The following is a 14647-nucleotide window of genomic DNA, read 5'->3' on the forward strand; positions in this document are numbered from 1 at the left end:
TCTTAGCCTCACTGACTAGCTCAAGCACCTCTGCCATTTTATTTCTCAACTTCATGTACCTTCATTAGTAGCTTAAAATATCATTCAGTTTTAAGTTTTTTGATATAATGGTTTTATTCCTGACTATTTTCACTGAAAGACTGTAAATACTGTGGGGAAGAAGACCATGTCTGGTTTTGTGCATATTTTCTTCAATGACTAAATGATTGAGTGGATAGATGGATGGATGGAGGGATGGATGGAGGGGTGGATGGAGGAGTTATAGGGCCAGCTCATCAGAACACCTGTCTTTCAGGTAGGCTGAGATCCCTGATGTAAGGACAAGAATGTGAACTTGTATAAACCTACTCCTCTACCCCACCCCCACTTAAACCTCTTCACCCATCCTGGATATCATTAGAGTCCAAGCTCTGTACATCTCCCTTCTCTTGCCCTCTGCAAGCTCATTTAACACCTTCTTGTTTTCTACCACAATTCTTCAGCCAGAAAGGAATTATTTTCAGGTTCTGAAACTTGCCCAACTTCTTCCTCGGTCAGGACTTGTGCACATGCTTTCCTCCATCAAAAGTATTTTATTATTCTTCCTCACAACCAGTTTTAGACCTCTGCCTGCATGTCACTTTGCCATGGTGTCCTTATCTGAGTCCTATAAGCTCCTCCAGGTCCCCCTTATATTCCTTTTTATAGCACCTAATATTTCCCTTTAAGTCACTTCACAAAATTATAGTATTTTTATTTGCAAAATGGCCCATTTCTTCCATGAGGGAGTAAGCTACTTGAGGAAATGCATTAGGTCAGTCTTGCTCATCACTAAGTGTTTAGCTCTTAGTAAGTACTCCACAAGTGACCATCAAATAAAATTATAAAACACAGACACCACACCCTTTACAGTCCTACCAGGGCCAGTGGCTTTGATGAGACGTATTTACAATCAAGGAAGAAAGGAAGCTTGCGTGTTCGTGTCCATCCACCTCCTATGACTATTTGAAGATGCCCTACCTCTCTCTGGGCTAGAGCCATGCCCTCTTTCTTCTAATACACCGTAGATGAAGCTGAAGAGGTTATAAAACCAAACTCAAGCCAGCATAAGCCTAGGAAAGATTGATTATCTCAAGAAACCGAAGAGTCCAGGAGAAGTTCTAGCTACCGTCAGTTATTACTGAATATAAGGATTTGAACCATAGCAACAGGGATCTCCTTTACATTGCTTACTTCAACTCTCTTTGGAATCTTGGATTTTTTTTTTTTATTAGATGTAGCTTCTAGTATGTAGTCAGTGGCTCTTACAACTTCAGATCTGTCAGAAAATGCCCAGGAGTGGGTACATGGGGAGCTGCAGCCCACACTGGATCACATGCTCATCCCTAAACCGTAATTCAGTGGCCAGGAAGTTGGAATCCTTGAAGGGGGCAAGACATGCATCATTTCTTACCCACTTGCTGGATGTCAGTCAGTGTGCTTTCACCGGTATCTCCAATGTACCCCAAATGCAACTATTATGCCCACGTGTATAGGAGTGTGCATTTTTGTAGAGATTTATATATGAGTTTTCTACCCCCTGTCTAACGTAGGTCAGATTCCCTAAGGATAATGCCTGAAATGGGGATTTGTGTGCAAGTGGTTAATTGAAGGGATGCTTTCAGGGCAAGCCTATGGGAGACGAAGTAAAGAATCAGACTAGGGCAAGGGAAGACTCTCAAGGAAAGGTGTGGTTTCAGGGGAAAATCTAGCCTGAACCTGAGCCTGATCTGTGGGGAACTCTGGAGTCTTAATTACACCAAAAATGGTTTAACCCAGATTCTTATTCCCACTCCGTTACATCAGTCTCTCTTTGGTCACAGGCTCAAGCTGTCCTAGGAAGGGATGGAAGCCCCTCCTACTTCTATAGCCCCACCTCCACCCCCACCCTCAGGCATCTCTGGCCAGGGTGACTCCTATCAATCAAGTTCAGAGAAAAATTCAGATTGTGAGCAGTTAGCAGACAACACCCACACCAACCAGGAGATGTTTCACTGAGCTGGGGACACTTCATGAGGCCCTGGCTTTAAAGAGGCATAGCATAAGACACCGGAAATTAAAGAGATTATTTTTATGAGTAATAACCTCTGTTTTTATTTTTTGATGAGTTCCAATTCTGTGTGATGCCCTGTATCTCTTTGGTCTCCCGCTGGCCCTCCTGTTAAACACCCAGATGGCTGCAAGGCACTTCCACACATTAGGAAAACCTTTCCATTAAAAGGCTTGACACAGAAGGTAAACCATGGTACCCTTCGAGGCACAGGGAGAGAAATCCATGCCTCGCATCCCCTCATATGTCTGTTTACCCATCTCTTTCAGGATCCAGAGTCACCGACTCTCTCCTCTCCCTCGGACAGGGATCCATCCACCTTCTAGGTGCTTGGCCACCTCCCTCCCTTTCTGGTTTACTTATCCGACAGCTTCAGGGGCCACCGCCAGGTTGTCATATGCCAAGGTTATGACATGAGCGATGGCAAATTGAATTTCCCCTTGTAATCACAGGAAGGCGAGTCACCGTCCTCTCCTTCTCATGTAAATGATCCAGTCCCTGCTGCAGACTCATCCAGGATTCCTTGGCCTTGCTGTTTTTCAATACGTCTACCTCCCCAGTCCCCCCTCCCCAAGCCCCGACGCGCTCTCCAGCAGCCTTCATGTCCGCGCACACATAAATAAGGCTGTGTGCACGCGTGTGAGAATATATAGCCATCAGGTACTGTGTGGGCATGTGTACGTGCTGAGGAAACGTAATAGACTGTGGTTGTGTGTTTGTAGGTGTATAATAAGTTTGCCGCAGACTAGAGGGAAAAATGGAGCCATTTGTTGATTCAAACCAATTTTTTTTCCCCTTGAGTTAGTACCCAATCTGTAGCTAAGAACTGCTGACTACAGCATATTTCCGAGTGTAGATTTTTTTTTTCCCCTGACAGCTAAGACCTAACTCTTGCCTGATCTGTGTAGCTGCATTGTTCAAATTACAAAGCTTAGGTGACAGAAGTGCTCTATTTTCTGGGTAGCCCCCAACACACCTGTCATCAGATAGAAGCGAGAATGCAGAAGTCATCACTTTACTTAGAAACTCAGCAGATGATTGAAATTATTTCTTACTACTAATTCCCCTTTTAGTGGAGATAAGCCGCTTTGTTCAGCTGTAAATGAAACATTAGGGTATTAACTGTGGAGCCGAAGTATTGGGGAAGCTAAGATTTTATCTGCAGTAGGAACATTTTGGGCAATAAATTGTTTTGTTGGACAGAATACTAAATCTCTTGAGTTACAAAGAAGCAGAGCTCATTAAAGGGGATGCTTAAAGCAGAGGAAAAAAAAAGGCGAGACAAAAGCTTATTACCTTTGTTGTGGGGATTGGGGGGTGTTTGCAGGTTCTCATGTATATGTAGCATGGAAGAATTATGCGGTACAGTTATTAAATAGATGTGTCTATAGACTTGCAAACGCTCTATGAATATGTCCAAGGGACAAATACATTTCTGAAATATCAATAGCAATCTGCAATAAGTTATGAATTTTGGAGTACATATTTATCCTCAAAGACTGGGTTTTTGTTTCCTGTGGGTAAAATTTCCCCGTCTCTTTGCCACATCCTTCAGATTAATCGGCTGGCATGGTTACATAAATGTTTGTAATAGAGAAGAGTAAGTGCCAGGATTATCCAAAATATTGTCGCAAAATACACACCTAAATTAAGATAATTATGCATTGGGAACATCGATCAGCAGGGCTCGGGAGGGAGGGGAGCTTTCTCCTGATGGAGAGGAGGCCCTTCCTGGGACACCGGGGCTGCAGCAGCGGTTATGTGTCCGGTTGGGTGCCCCCGGCGTGTAAGTGTCAGGGGAGGGACACGATGGATCGCTTCTTTGCCAATAACCAGGGTGGAAGGAGGAGGACGGAGAAGGAGGTGCCATCCTTTCCCTGAAGTTAGCATCCCTCCGCTGCATCTCCAGGAGCGGTGTGGCTCTCCACCTGTCTGTACTTGTTGCTCATTCCAGCCTCTGAGAGGTGGCTGTTCCCAAGAACATTGCACCTGAGAAACTCAGAGACCAGCGTAAGCAGCAAATCTCAGCTGCCAGCAGCTGGGGGTTTTGTGGGAGCAGGATCAGGGCTACACAGCTCTTCTTCCTTTTCTCCCTGAGTGATTCAGAGCGTGTCTTCACAGACTCCCAGCCTGAAGGCTCTCATTGCCATCTCCGCCTTTCCCTGCGTGCCCAGATTCACAGGTGGATGCCCAGCCCCGGGTTACCAGGACGGGCTTGTGCTCTGAATTCTCACCCTGGACCTGCTGTTACTTCCAGCTCCTCTGTCCTCTTCCTTGTTTTTTTCCAGAGAAACAGGGACAACCCTTTTCAAAGCATAGCAGGAAGCTGGCAGTGGAAAATAAAGCACAAGAAACAAATAACAGACTCATGTGAGCTTTGAGAAGATACTCAGGTCTGACTTGCTTTAAGAAAACTCAGTATGTGAAAAATGAGTGTATATATATATATATATATATATATATATATATATAAAGCAGCAAGCAAATGATATTTATTTAATTAAAAATATGCTGAATTATAAGATCTTCCACACACATGCAAAAAAACAAAACAAAACAAAACAAAACAAAACAAAACAAAACAAAAAAACATTCGTTTTGTTTTCTATCTCTGGCCCAGAATACGGTGCAGGGAAGAGAGTCTTGAAGATTCTAGTAAGACTTGCTTGCATTGTATTTACCTTCAAAGTATATTTAAAACATGATTCAAATCTCAGCGAATTTAACCTGTCACTCATTTTTCAAGTGACTTTTTAGGATCTCTTATCCACAGGCTGCAGGACACCAGCCTGTCAACATTGTTTTATGGGCACATGAACCATCCAGTTAATTTCTTATGACTGTCATATAGAGGGCATTTTGTGTCTTCTTGAGGTAAATAGAAACATAGATCTGCAGAGAAGTGGATAGAACCTACTGTGACAGAAGGGACCGCAGAACGTTACAATCCCTTATAGGGGGTCAAGAGTTCTGGGTTCAAGTCTTCTTTGTATATGGCTACATAACCCGGAATATGCCTGTTTGTCTTTTCTCGCCTGTTTTCTCGCCTGTAAAATGGCATCATGAAACTACCCAAGTCTTTAAGGCCCAATTAGTTGTAAATTTTCCCAGCTCATGGACAATGAAAGCTTTTTTTTTTTTTTTTGTAAGTTGCCATGGTATCTGAGCTTCTCCTGTGGTCTTCAGTGGATTGAGCCACATTCTCAGAACAACTGCTGGGTGATTTCACTGCTCGAGATTTCTGGTACCATTCATGAGTCACGTGAAGGAGGGTAGACCCCAGCAGACCACTGGTGGGGCGTGTCTTGGATGTTCCAGACTTAGAGCACCACCCTTGTGGCCTGATAGCTCATTGCAGTGGAAGGAACAGCATTGACTGCTGTGGATTTTCCTTCCCTTCTGGGTGATCCTGAAGTTTGCTGGGCCTTCGTTTCTCTGTTTGTAAAATAGGAACAGTGAATTATGTCGATATTACACAAGTTTTGAAGATGATGATGGTGAAGCTTTTAATTTATATCTAGTGTGTTAAGGAGTCTCAAAACACAGTGGCTATTCTTATTATTGTATAACTTTGAGACTAAAGATCAAAGAGCAAATTCTCTGGAGAATCCAGAGCCAAGGGCAGATCTTCAACCTCCCAGCCAAACTGAGTGGCTTACCCAGATATTGGCTCTTTGACTCCTTTCTGACCTATGCCACCTTCAGATATTTATACATCTTAGGAGCTTTCAAGAAATGAAATTGCTTATTCTTTCTGGTGACTGTAGGAAAGAGAATTTTGAGCTTGAAATTTACTTATGTGGCTGACTGAGGCCAGGGGACCCCCATAGTCAATGACATGCGCAGAGACTAAGGTGGAGTCCCAGCATAGGCCCCATGGAGGGAGGAGCCAGGTCTTCCCAACCTTTGATCAGATTCTTTGGAGAAGATAATTCTGAAATGATCCTTTCCAAACAAAATACTTGTACTAACATAGTGCTAAGGGGCTTCTTATTAGTACCTAGGGCCATTGTAACAAATTACCACAAACTTGGTGGAATAAACAACACATTCTGGAGACTAAAAGTCTTAAGTCAAGATGTCAGTAGAGTCAGTTCCTTCTAGAGACTGAGAGAAAGTCCATCCCATGCCTCTCTGCTAGCTTCCACTAGCTTCTGGCAATCCTCAATATCCCTTGGCTTGTGGACACATCACTTCAATTTCTGTCTCCATGTCCACACAGCCTTCTCTACTGTCTCTTGCAGGGATTTATTTATCTTTGGATTTAGGGCTTGCCCTAAAAGGGGAGTGACTTCATCTCAGAATCCTTCGCTTGATTACATCTGCAAAAACCCTTTCCCGAATAACATTACATTCACAGGCTCTGGGGCTGAAGACTTGGATGTCCATTTATGGGAGCCCCAATTCAATCTTTTCCTGGTGGTGGGGAGGGGAGTGAAGCAGCCTTGTAGAGAGAAGCAGTTCGATTTAAATGAGACAACTCAACAACTATCACATGATAAAGAAAATCGAAGTGCTCGAGCACTTGGTGCTACGTGCCAGGCATTGTGCCAATTGATTATATGCATCTCTTTTCTATTTATCTCAGAAACCCTAGGAAGTAGGTAATAGGCTCATTCTTGGCTTATGAATGAGAAATCTGAGCCTTAGGAGTGGAAGGTCATTTTCTTAGTCACCCAGCCAAGGAGGTGGCACAGCTGGTACCCTAAACCAGATTTCTCTAATTCCCAGGTCTGTGCTTAGAACCATCATGCTAGAAGTTCTCAGACTCTGTCGCACGTAAGAGTCTCCTGGGGACTGTCAAAAGCGTACCTTCCCCCAAGCTTCATCTCCAGAGCTCCTGATTCTGTGAGGGGACGGGGTAATCATCTACATTTAAAATAACCACATTATATAATTCTTCCCCCTCTCTCCTCCCACTGAACCCATCTCCCAGGTAATTGCCACCTTAGCACAGAGTCTAGGAGACATATTCCGATTCTTCCCCAACAACACAAATCCTCAAAAGTGAAAAACCACTCATCAGACAGGCCAAGTTTTGTTTTTGTTTTTGTTTTTGTTTTTTCTTAGCTTTTTTCTTTTTTCTTGGCCCTCATAGTTCCCTCCAAGCACATTCCTCTCTTGGTGGCTGGTCCACCTGCAGGAGGACATGCGGAGATCAGTGATGGTGCTGCCTCCAGTCCTTTCCTGAATTTAAGTCCGCTCTCTGAGCATATGAAGTTTTGTGCTTGGAGGACACCCACAGAGCTAGAGGGGAGAAGTCCTTCAGCAAAGCACAGCAGAGAACCGTAGGATTGCAATAATCCAGTCAATGAAAAATTGATCTCAGTTCCCAGCAGCATGGTGGCAATGTGGTGGGGAGCTGTCTACACTGCCACTGGTGTACAGGCCTGGTAAGTGATAGTTAAGGAATCTTCTCTCATAGCAGAAAGCAGTGCAGTTGATGATCCTTGCTGCTGAAGAAGCAAAATTGAAGTGTCACGTACCACTCTTCCATTTTGCCTCTAATATTTTGTCCTGCCAACCCTGGAGCCTCACATGATCCCCAGGAATGTGAAGGGACAGAAGGGTGAAATCTGGTTCAATACAACTGATTGGAGAGGATTTATCTAAAATGTAGCCCCAAGACATCTCAGGAGAACTTGTCTGAGCAGAGAAAATAAGCAACAGTATTAGAAAATCAGGAAGAGTTAAACTGCCCAATGAAGTTATTTAAAAAAATTTTTATCTTCTATGCATTTATTTTTAATCACATGCTAGTTAGCATAAAACTGTTCTCTCTTTGAAGCAATTTAAATATAACATGAAAAATATAAATAGGCAAAAATAGAGAGGAAAAGGTAGAGGTTTCCAAATTTCAGATAGTCCCAAAATCTGTTTTCCTCAAGGAGGTAAACCTCTTAAGTAGTTTACAGTTATTCCAGACTTTTCTCTGATGAACTCTCTAACCCAAATTAAAATAATAGTGGGTGCTTTGTGTAACTGTAGATAAGTAGACACATTGATGAATAGATAAACAGACAAACATATGGATAGATAGGCAGAGAGATTAGACTTTTGGAATCCAAATGTCTGGGCAGACAAAAGTTTTGACTTTGCTGTGTGATACTGAGGATTGACGAATCCATTGTTTCTTCTGGGCCCAACTTTTATCATCTACAGAGTGGCGAAGACAAAACCTGTGTCACTTGTCAGACTTAAAGATGAGAGTGAGCCTTCACTGATCAAATATATTTGCAAATGTCACAGGCACCATGAGGAGATGTCATAAGACCTCCTCCCCCCCACCCCCCAAGACTCCGTTCCTTTCACATGTTTTCATCAAGCATAGAGCAAAAAGAGCTGGTGAACTGCATAAAGGAAACTAGATTGTTCTAAAACAAATGGCCCTTGAGAAGTGTCACATCCAAACTCATGTCATATCTCAAAGAGTTAAATCCCGAAGAGAAGGACATCATGTGTTGATAATATATTCAACATGCAGCAAGTGGGTGTTCTTTTTTCTTCCCTCTAGAGGGTTATTACTTTTATTTTATTTTTTATTTTATTTTATTTTTTAGATTTTAAAGATGCAGAGTGACATATTCCACATGTTCAGACTGTATTCTAAAGTAAAGTTTTAATTAAAATGTAGAATGGATTTTTACCAAACTGGAAAAAATATAGAGAGAGAGTTCTATTGCAGAACTCTAGCTGTGATGAGCAACTCTTTGAAAATATGTTTAAAAATTCACTGAGTCTTGTCTGAAGAGTAACCTGTGAGGAGGGATGAACTAACTTATTCACTTCTGGGCATTGTTAAATGCCCTGAAAGTGGTGGTTAATAATTTCCTTTTGAAGTGAGAAATAGTAAGCATGTTCCTGAGACCCATCATCAATCTTTGATAATTTCAGATTAAGGCATTGTCTTTGGGTACAAGTGAATATCATTCTTTAAATGTGGTTTGAAATAAAAATTTAAAAAGTAATATATCCCATCCTCCTGCACTGAGAATTTCGACTGTAGGATAGGAACAAATAGAGATTCCTTCTTAGCAGGTAGTGGTTGGGAGCAGGATACTTCAAAGTACCTGAACTGCTGTTGTAGAAAGATGTTCTTTGGCTTCCAAATCCTCATGCATAATTTGAATATGACTGGCTTTCAATGCTAAGTATGTGAGGCACCCCTCTTAATTATAGTATTTTAGATGAGCCTAATTTGACAGCCACTGGCACGCAATATGCTAAATATTTCATATAATGTGACTCTGAGAAGAAGGGAGCCCCCCTCCTCAAGAATCCCATCGGGTAAGACATTATAACTTAGAATTTCAGCGTCAACAGCAGGGACAGCTTAACTGCAGAAAAAAGTCTTTCTTTGATCTGATGTTACCAAAAGTACAAACGATAGTCCATAGAGGACTTGAAGACAATTTCAGAAACACTGTAGGTCACTCGCAAATCTGATCTTGAAGGAAATGGTGAGCCTGGAGCTCCACATCCATGGTGCCATTTTGCCATGAAACGGGGCTTGGTTTTCCTTGGATTATCCCAGCACTTCTTACACACTCCTCCCCTTTGGACTGGGTAGACCTACCTTCTAGAAGAGACTCACTCAGCGGCTGAGGCACACATTTAGAGACGCTTGCAATTCTCCGTTGTCTAAGTGTTGTCCAGTTGATGACATCATGTGCATCATAAATGGACGTGAGCCACAGATGTCTAACAGTGCCACATATTTATGTTTTAGAAGATCTTTTTAAGATAGTTTGTCTTATCTCATACTATACTGATAATGATATTTTGAGTTAAGTAATTTTAAAAAGCAAGCAGTATGCTCTCCATTTTGGCAGATGGAAAAGATAAACACAAAAAGATGGGGATTTATTTAAGGTTATATTGCAAATCATTGACCTGCCAGGGACAGGTCTCTAGACTTCTGACATGTAGTGATAGTGTCTGAGAGGTGAACAATTGGCTTCAGCTAACATGTTCTGAGCACTTCTGGGAGTCAGACACTATGTGAAGCAGTTGGTGTGCATGACCTCCATGGATAGGTACTGTTCTTTCCTATTTTACAACTGAGGGGGAAAATAAGACCTACAGAATGTAAATCATTCTCCCTAAATCATACAGGTAGCACAGGAGTAAATAGGACCTAAACCTCTGAGGGCATCCTGTTTTCCAACCACATTAAGATGCCTTCCTTGGAAATATGTAGTCAATCTCTGGATTTCAAGAGAACATTCTTCCAAAAAGCTGAGTGTACTTTCTTTAAAAAAATAAAAAATAAAAATTGCATTATATAGTGTACAGCTGGTGTAAAAATGTGTACATTTTTACACATTTATAGTGTACAGCTAGTGTAAAAATTGCATTATATAGTGTACAGCTGTACACAATGTACGCATTGTGAAATAACATGGTGAGGATATGGAGAAAAGGTAGCCCGCCCACATTGTTGGTGGGAATGTAAATTGGCACAACCACTATGGAAAACAGTATGGAAGTTCCTCATGATCCAGCAATCCCACTTTTGGGTATATATCCAAAAGAAATGAAATCAGCATTGCTAAGAGATAACTGTGCTCTTAGTTTCATCAAAGCATTATTCACAACACCCAAGATATTAAAACAGCCTAAGTGTCTGTTGGTAGATGAATGTATAAAGAAAATGTCATATGCACACACACACAGACACACAGACACACACATGCACACACATACATTCACACAAACAGAGGAATATTATTCAGCGTTTAAAAAGAATGAAATCCTGAATATACTGTATAATTCTCTGGTCCTCTCCTACCATGCCTTCATCAGAATGCATGATACTGAGGATTAAGATGCATTCAAGCTTGCCAGGATACTGATGAGGGTTGAGTGAAGGATTGGCAGCCAGAGTGGAGTCCCTGGGTCCATGCATCTTACTCCCAGTGAATAGCTATTTGGATGTGCACCCCTTTCTCATCACTACTCCTTTAAGTAGAAACAGCTGTACTCTGTAGAAGGAAAGATGCCTGCCAAGTCACAAAGGGCATCATTTAGGATAGGGTAATAACCCCTAAGCGTGTGTTTTTAAAGCTGGGCAGTGCACACTTGCTAGGTTGCAGGGCAATCACTGAGGCAGGTTTCTGGGCACATCCTGGAGAAAGACATCTAGGGAGGCTGCAGTTGCAATTTATTTCCTTATCCTAGAAAGAAAGCTCTTGACAATACAGCAGTGTTTGTTTTCTGCTTGGTAAACTAGAAAGGAAAACAGTAGAAATTAGCCCAGCACAGCACTGATGCCAGCCCAGAGGCAGGGACTCTGATGGTACCCCCCCTGCTGCAAACCTTTGCCGCCGGAGAGCCTTCCCCTGCATTGAGATTAGCAGACACAGCAGCTCACGCCAAGGCGCTGTGCAGTTTTTACCCTGTTCCACCAGGTGTTGCCAGAGAACATTGAGCAGAGCCGAGCTCTGGGTGAAGTGTGTTCGCGGCTGCTGGAACACGGGGCTGCTCGGGAGGCAGCAATGAAATGAGTTATGCTGACTCCAACAGCTCTCTTCCTTGCATGTTGAAATATGCCTCCTGTGCCTGCCTCGTGCCTCACATTGCAAATCAACACGTTATTGCATATTTGGCTATGTGTGTACCCCCTCACACTGGAGGAAGGACACCATGCGGGACTGTGCTGATCTAGGTCACCAACCCAAGCTCCAGGGGCACCTGCAGTCAGCTTGCATTTGCACTGGGAAGTGGACAGTCACCTCTTATGCCCACAAGGGTAACTCTCCCCAAAGGTTGTTACCTGTTAACCAGAGTTAACCTGTTCTCTCTCTTTTCCCCTTCTATGCCCAGAACAATGAGGACACAGTTCTAGAGCCGTGGACTGAGTCACCGGGGTTTGTTTGGCCATGTCCATGAACACTTTTTGTTGTCATAGTTGGGGAGGAAAGGAAGTAAGTACGTGGGCATCTATTTGGTAGAGGCCAAGTATACTGTTAGACATCCGACCATGCACAAGACAGTCCCAACAAAAAAATTATCTGAATTGCCAACAGTGCTGCATTTGAGAAACCCTGTTCTAGGAACGAATGCTTTGTTGGCAAGATGACTGCTTTCTCCAAAACACATACTGCGATAAGGTCTTTCCAATTGTGATTGTCCCAGAAAAGCTCCTCTCTATCACCACAATTAAACATCATGCCTTGCCAAGGTAACACTCCATAAGGGAGTTAAAAAAAAAAAAAAAAAGATGCCATATGTTGTGGGCCTACTGTGTGCCAAATTCATTGCTCATATCATCTCTAACCTGCAAAAATAACATGGAGGGTGGAATTATCGTTTCATAATATAGAAGAGGAAACTGAGAGCCAGAGAGCTCGCATTTATTTCTCAGAGTCACCCAGCTACTAAGTGGAGAGCCCGATTTTGAACCCAGATCTAATTAGTCCAGGACCATTGTCTCCTTCCCTATGATTTGTGTCCCTTTCTGGCCCCCAGAGGCAGCATGGACATGAGTGGTTTCTGCATGAACTGGGAATGAAACCTACCTTGAATTGGCTCCCAGCTTCCTAGATCTTGGAAAATGATTTTTCTGGGCCCCGATTGCTCCATCTGCCAATGTGGGACAGAGTCAAGAGGATTTGATACCCCATAAAGGGCATTTTCTGATTCTTCCAAGACCCAACGGCTCCTGTTGCTAATCGCTGAGGGATAGTCTGACTTGTACAATATCTGCACACCAGCAATTCAACCACTGGGCTTCTGGTTTTGACAGACTGTGGGACTGGCCTATCTGTAGACTTTCTTGTATCCACTAGTCCCCATAGGAGGTCTCCAGATACTTTAGGGTAGAAAGAGTAGGCACTGAAGAGAAAACATGACACTCATATAAGCACTCAAGGGCAGGTACGATGATTATAATTCTCATTCATACTCCTGTCCTCAGAGGCAACAATGGTACTGGATGTATGGTGCGGTAGGGGCTCAATTTAGATTTCCGGCATTAGTTTTTCCTAGAAATGCATGAACAGGGTTCATCAGAAATACAGAAGAAAACTGCATAGGATAACAATGTAAATATGTGAGCATACCCAGTATATTGCTGTTGAGCTTTGCCTTAGTACCCCGTTAACTGATATGCACGATCCTAACCTAGAGGCTGTCCACATTTTCAGAATGCCTTCCACATCCTCACAGATTTAAGGTCTTTAGTGAAGTTTGCATGCCATCCAGGTTTTCCTGTTTCATCGAGGGTGAGCAAACCATGGCCCGAGGGCCAAATCTGGCCAGCAAACTGTTTTCCTAACCAGAGTGTTATTGGAACACAGCCATGCACATATTTGTTTACAAATGGTTGATGGCCACTTTTGCACCACAATGACAGCGTTGAGTAGCTGTAACAGAACGTATGGCCCACAAAGCCTAAAATATACTCTATAGAAAAAAAGTTTGGAAACCCTTACTTTAGACAACTGAATGTTGGCAACCTTCCTTAGCGAAAATACAGAGGGTTCCATTAGCCAGAAGACACCTCGCTCCAGCAACCATGGATGGCAGGCCACTCGCATTCTTTGGGTTTATAGTATTTATTTGTAGCGTCGTCTGATGAATGACCTCACTGCCAGTAATAAAAGTCTCACATTAATCGAGGCAGGTACTCCAATTGTGTAGCGTTCTTTTCCCAGCTACATTTAGTGAGATCAATTCACTTCACTGCGGTGACTTGGAGATGACAGTAAAGCCAAGGACATTTTAATACAGTGACTATATTCATTTTTAAAATTAAAAAAAAAATTTAGAATGTGTCTAATGTGGGAAGTTGAACACAGTAAATGATTCAAAACTGTCACCGCATTGAGATGAATGGGAGTAAACAGTGTGCCTCCAAAACCATTCCATAAATATCCTTAAATTATAACCATCTGTTTGATCTGCTGAAGGAAAGTAACTGATTCCTGATGTTTCCCCCTCTCCAGACTGCCCATCGATTGTACGCAAGATTGAGATCACTGCTGCTGGTAGCTAATTTGATAATCTAATTGAATAAGGCTTCATCTCAGTCTAGGTGAGCACTCGAGGCTGCTCTCCTCTAGAGCAGATGTCTTCACCATTGACATTTTATGCCATATGTATACAATTCTCTGCTGGGGGAACCATCTTGTGCATTGTAGGATGTTTAGCAGCACCCTTGGCCTCTCCTACTTGATGCTAGTAGCTCTTTCTCCCACTGTGACAATGAAAAGAGTCTCCAGGTATTGCCAAATGTCTCTGAGGAATGGGGAATCAAACTGGCCCACCGTTGAGAACCATTGTTCTAGAAGGGACTCGGGGAGTGCTTCACATTCCCATGCATGTAAACCGTTGCGCGTTGTTATTTCAGATGAACTTTATTCTTTTTCCCTTTGCGACCCCCAACCACTCAGTTCTTCCCCTCCCTCCTCCTGGGCTGGGTGCTTATTAATGTCTAGATGCACTGCAGAGACGAGATTGCCTTGAACTCCTCTAGCTTCGCCTGATAACCCTGAGCTGCGTTGTCGCTCTAAGCCAGATCAGCAGAACCAGGTCTGTGATCAGGTTCCGGGAGCTGGAGCACCTCTCCATCGCCGG

General features: G+C 42.9%; 1 protein-coding gene across 31 annotated transcripts in view; it reads left to right on the forward strand.

The window, feature by feature from the left end:
• RBFOX1 (RNA binding fox-1 homolog 1) overlaps window positions 1–14647 on the forward strand; it is a 2033710-nt gene that overhangs the window by 1748523 nt on the left and 270540 nt on the right. The gene's annotated exons all lie outside the window — the stretch shown is intronic.

The sequence above is a fragment of the Canis lupus genome, chromosome 8 (assembly GCF_048164855.1).
Source record: "Canis lupus baileyi chromosome 8, mCanLup2.hap1, whole genome shotgun sequence".
NCBI lineage: Eukaryota > Metazoa > Chordata > Mammalia > Carnivora > Canidae > Canis > Canis lupus.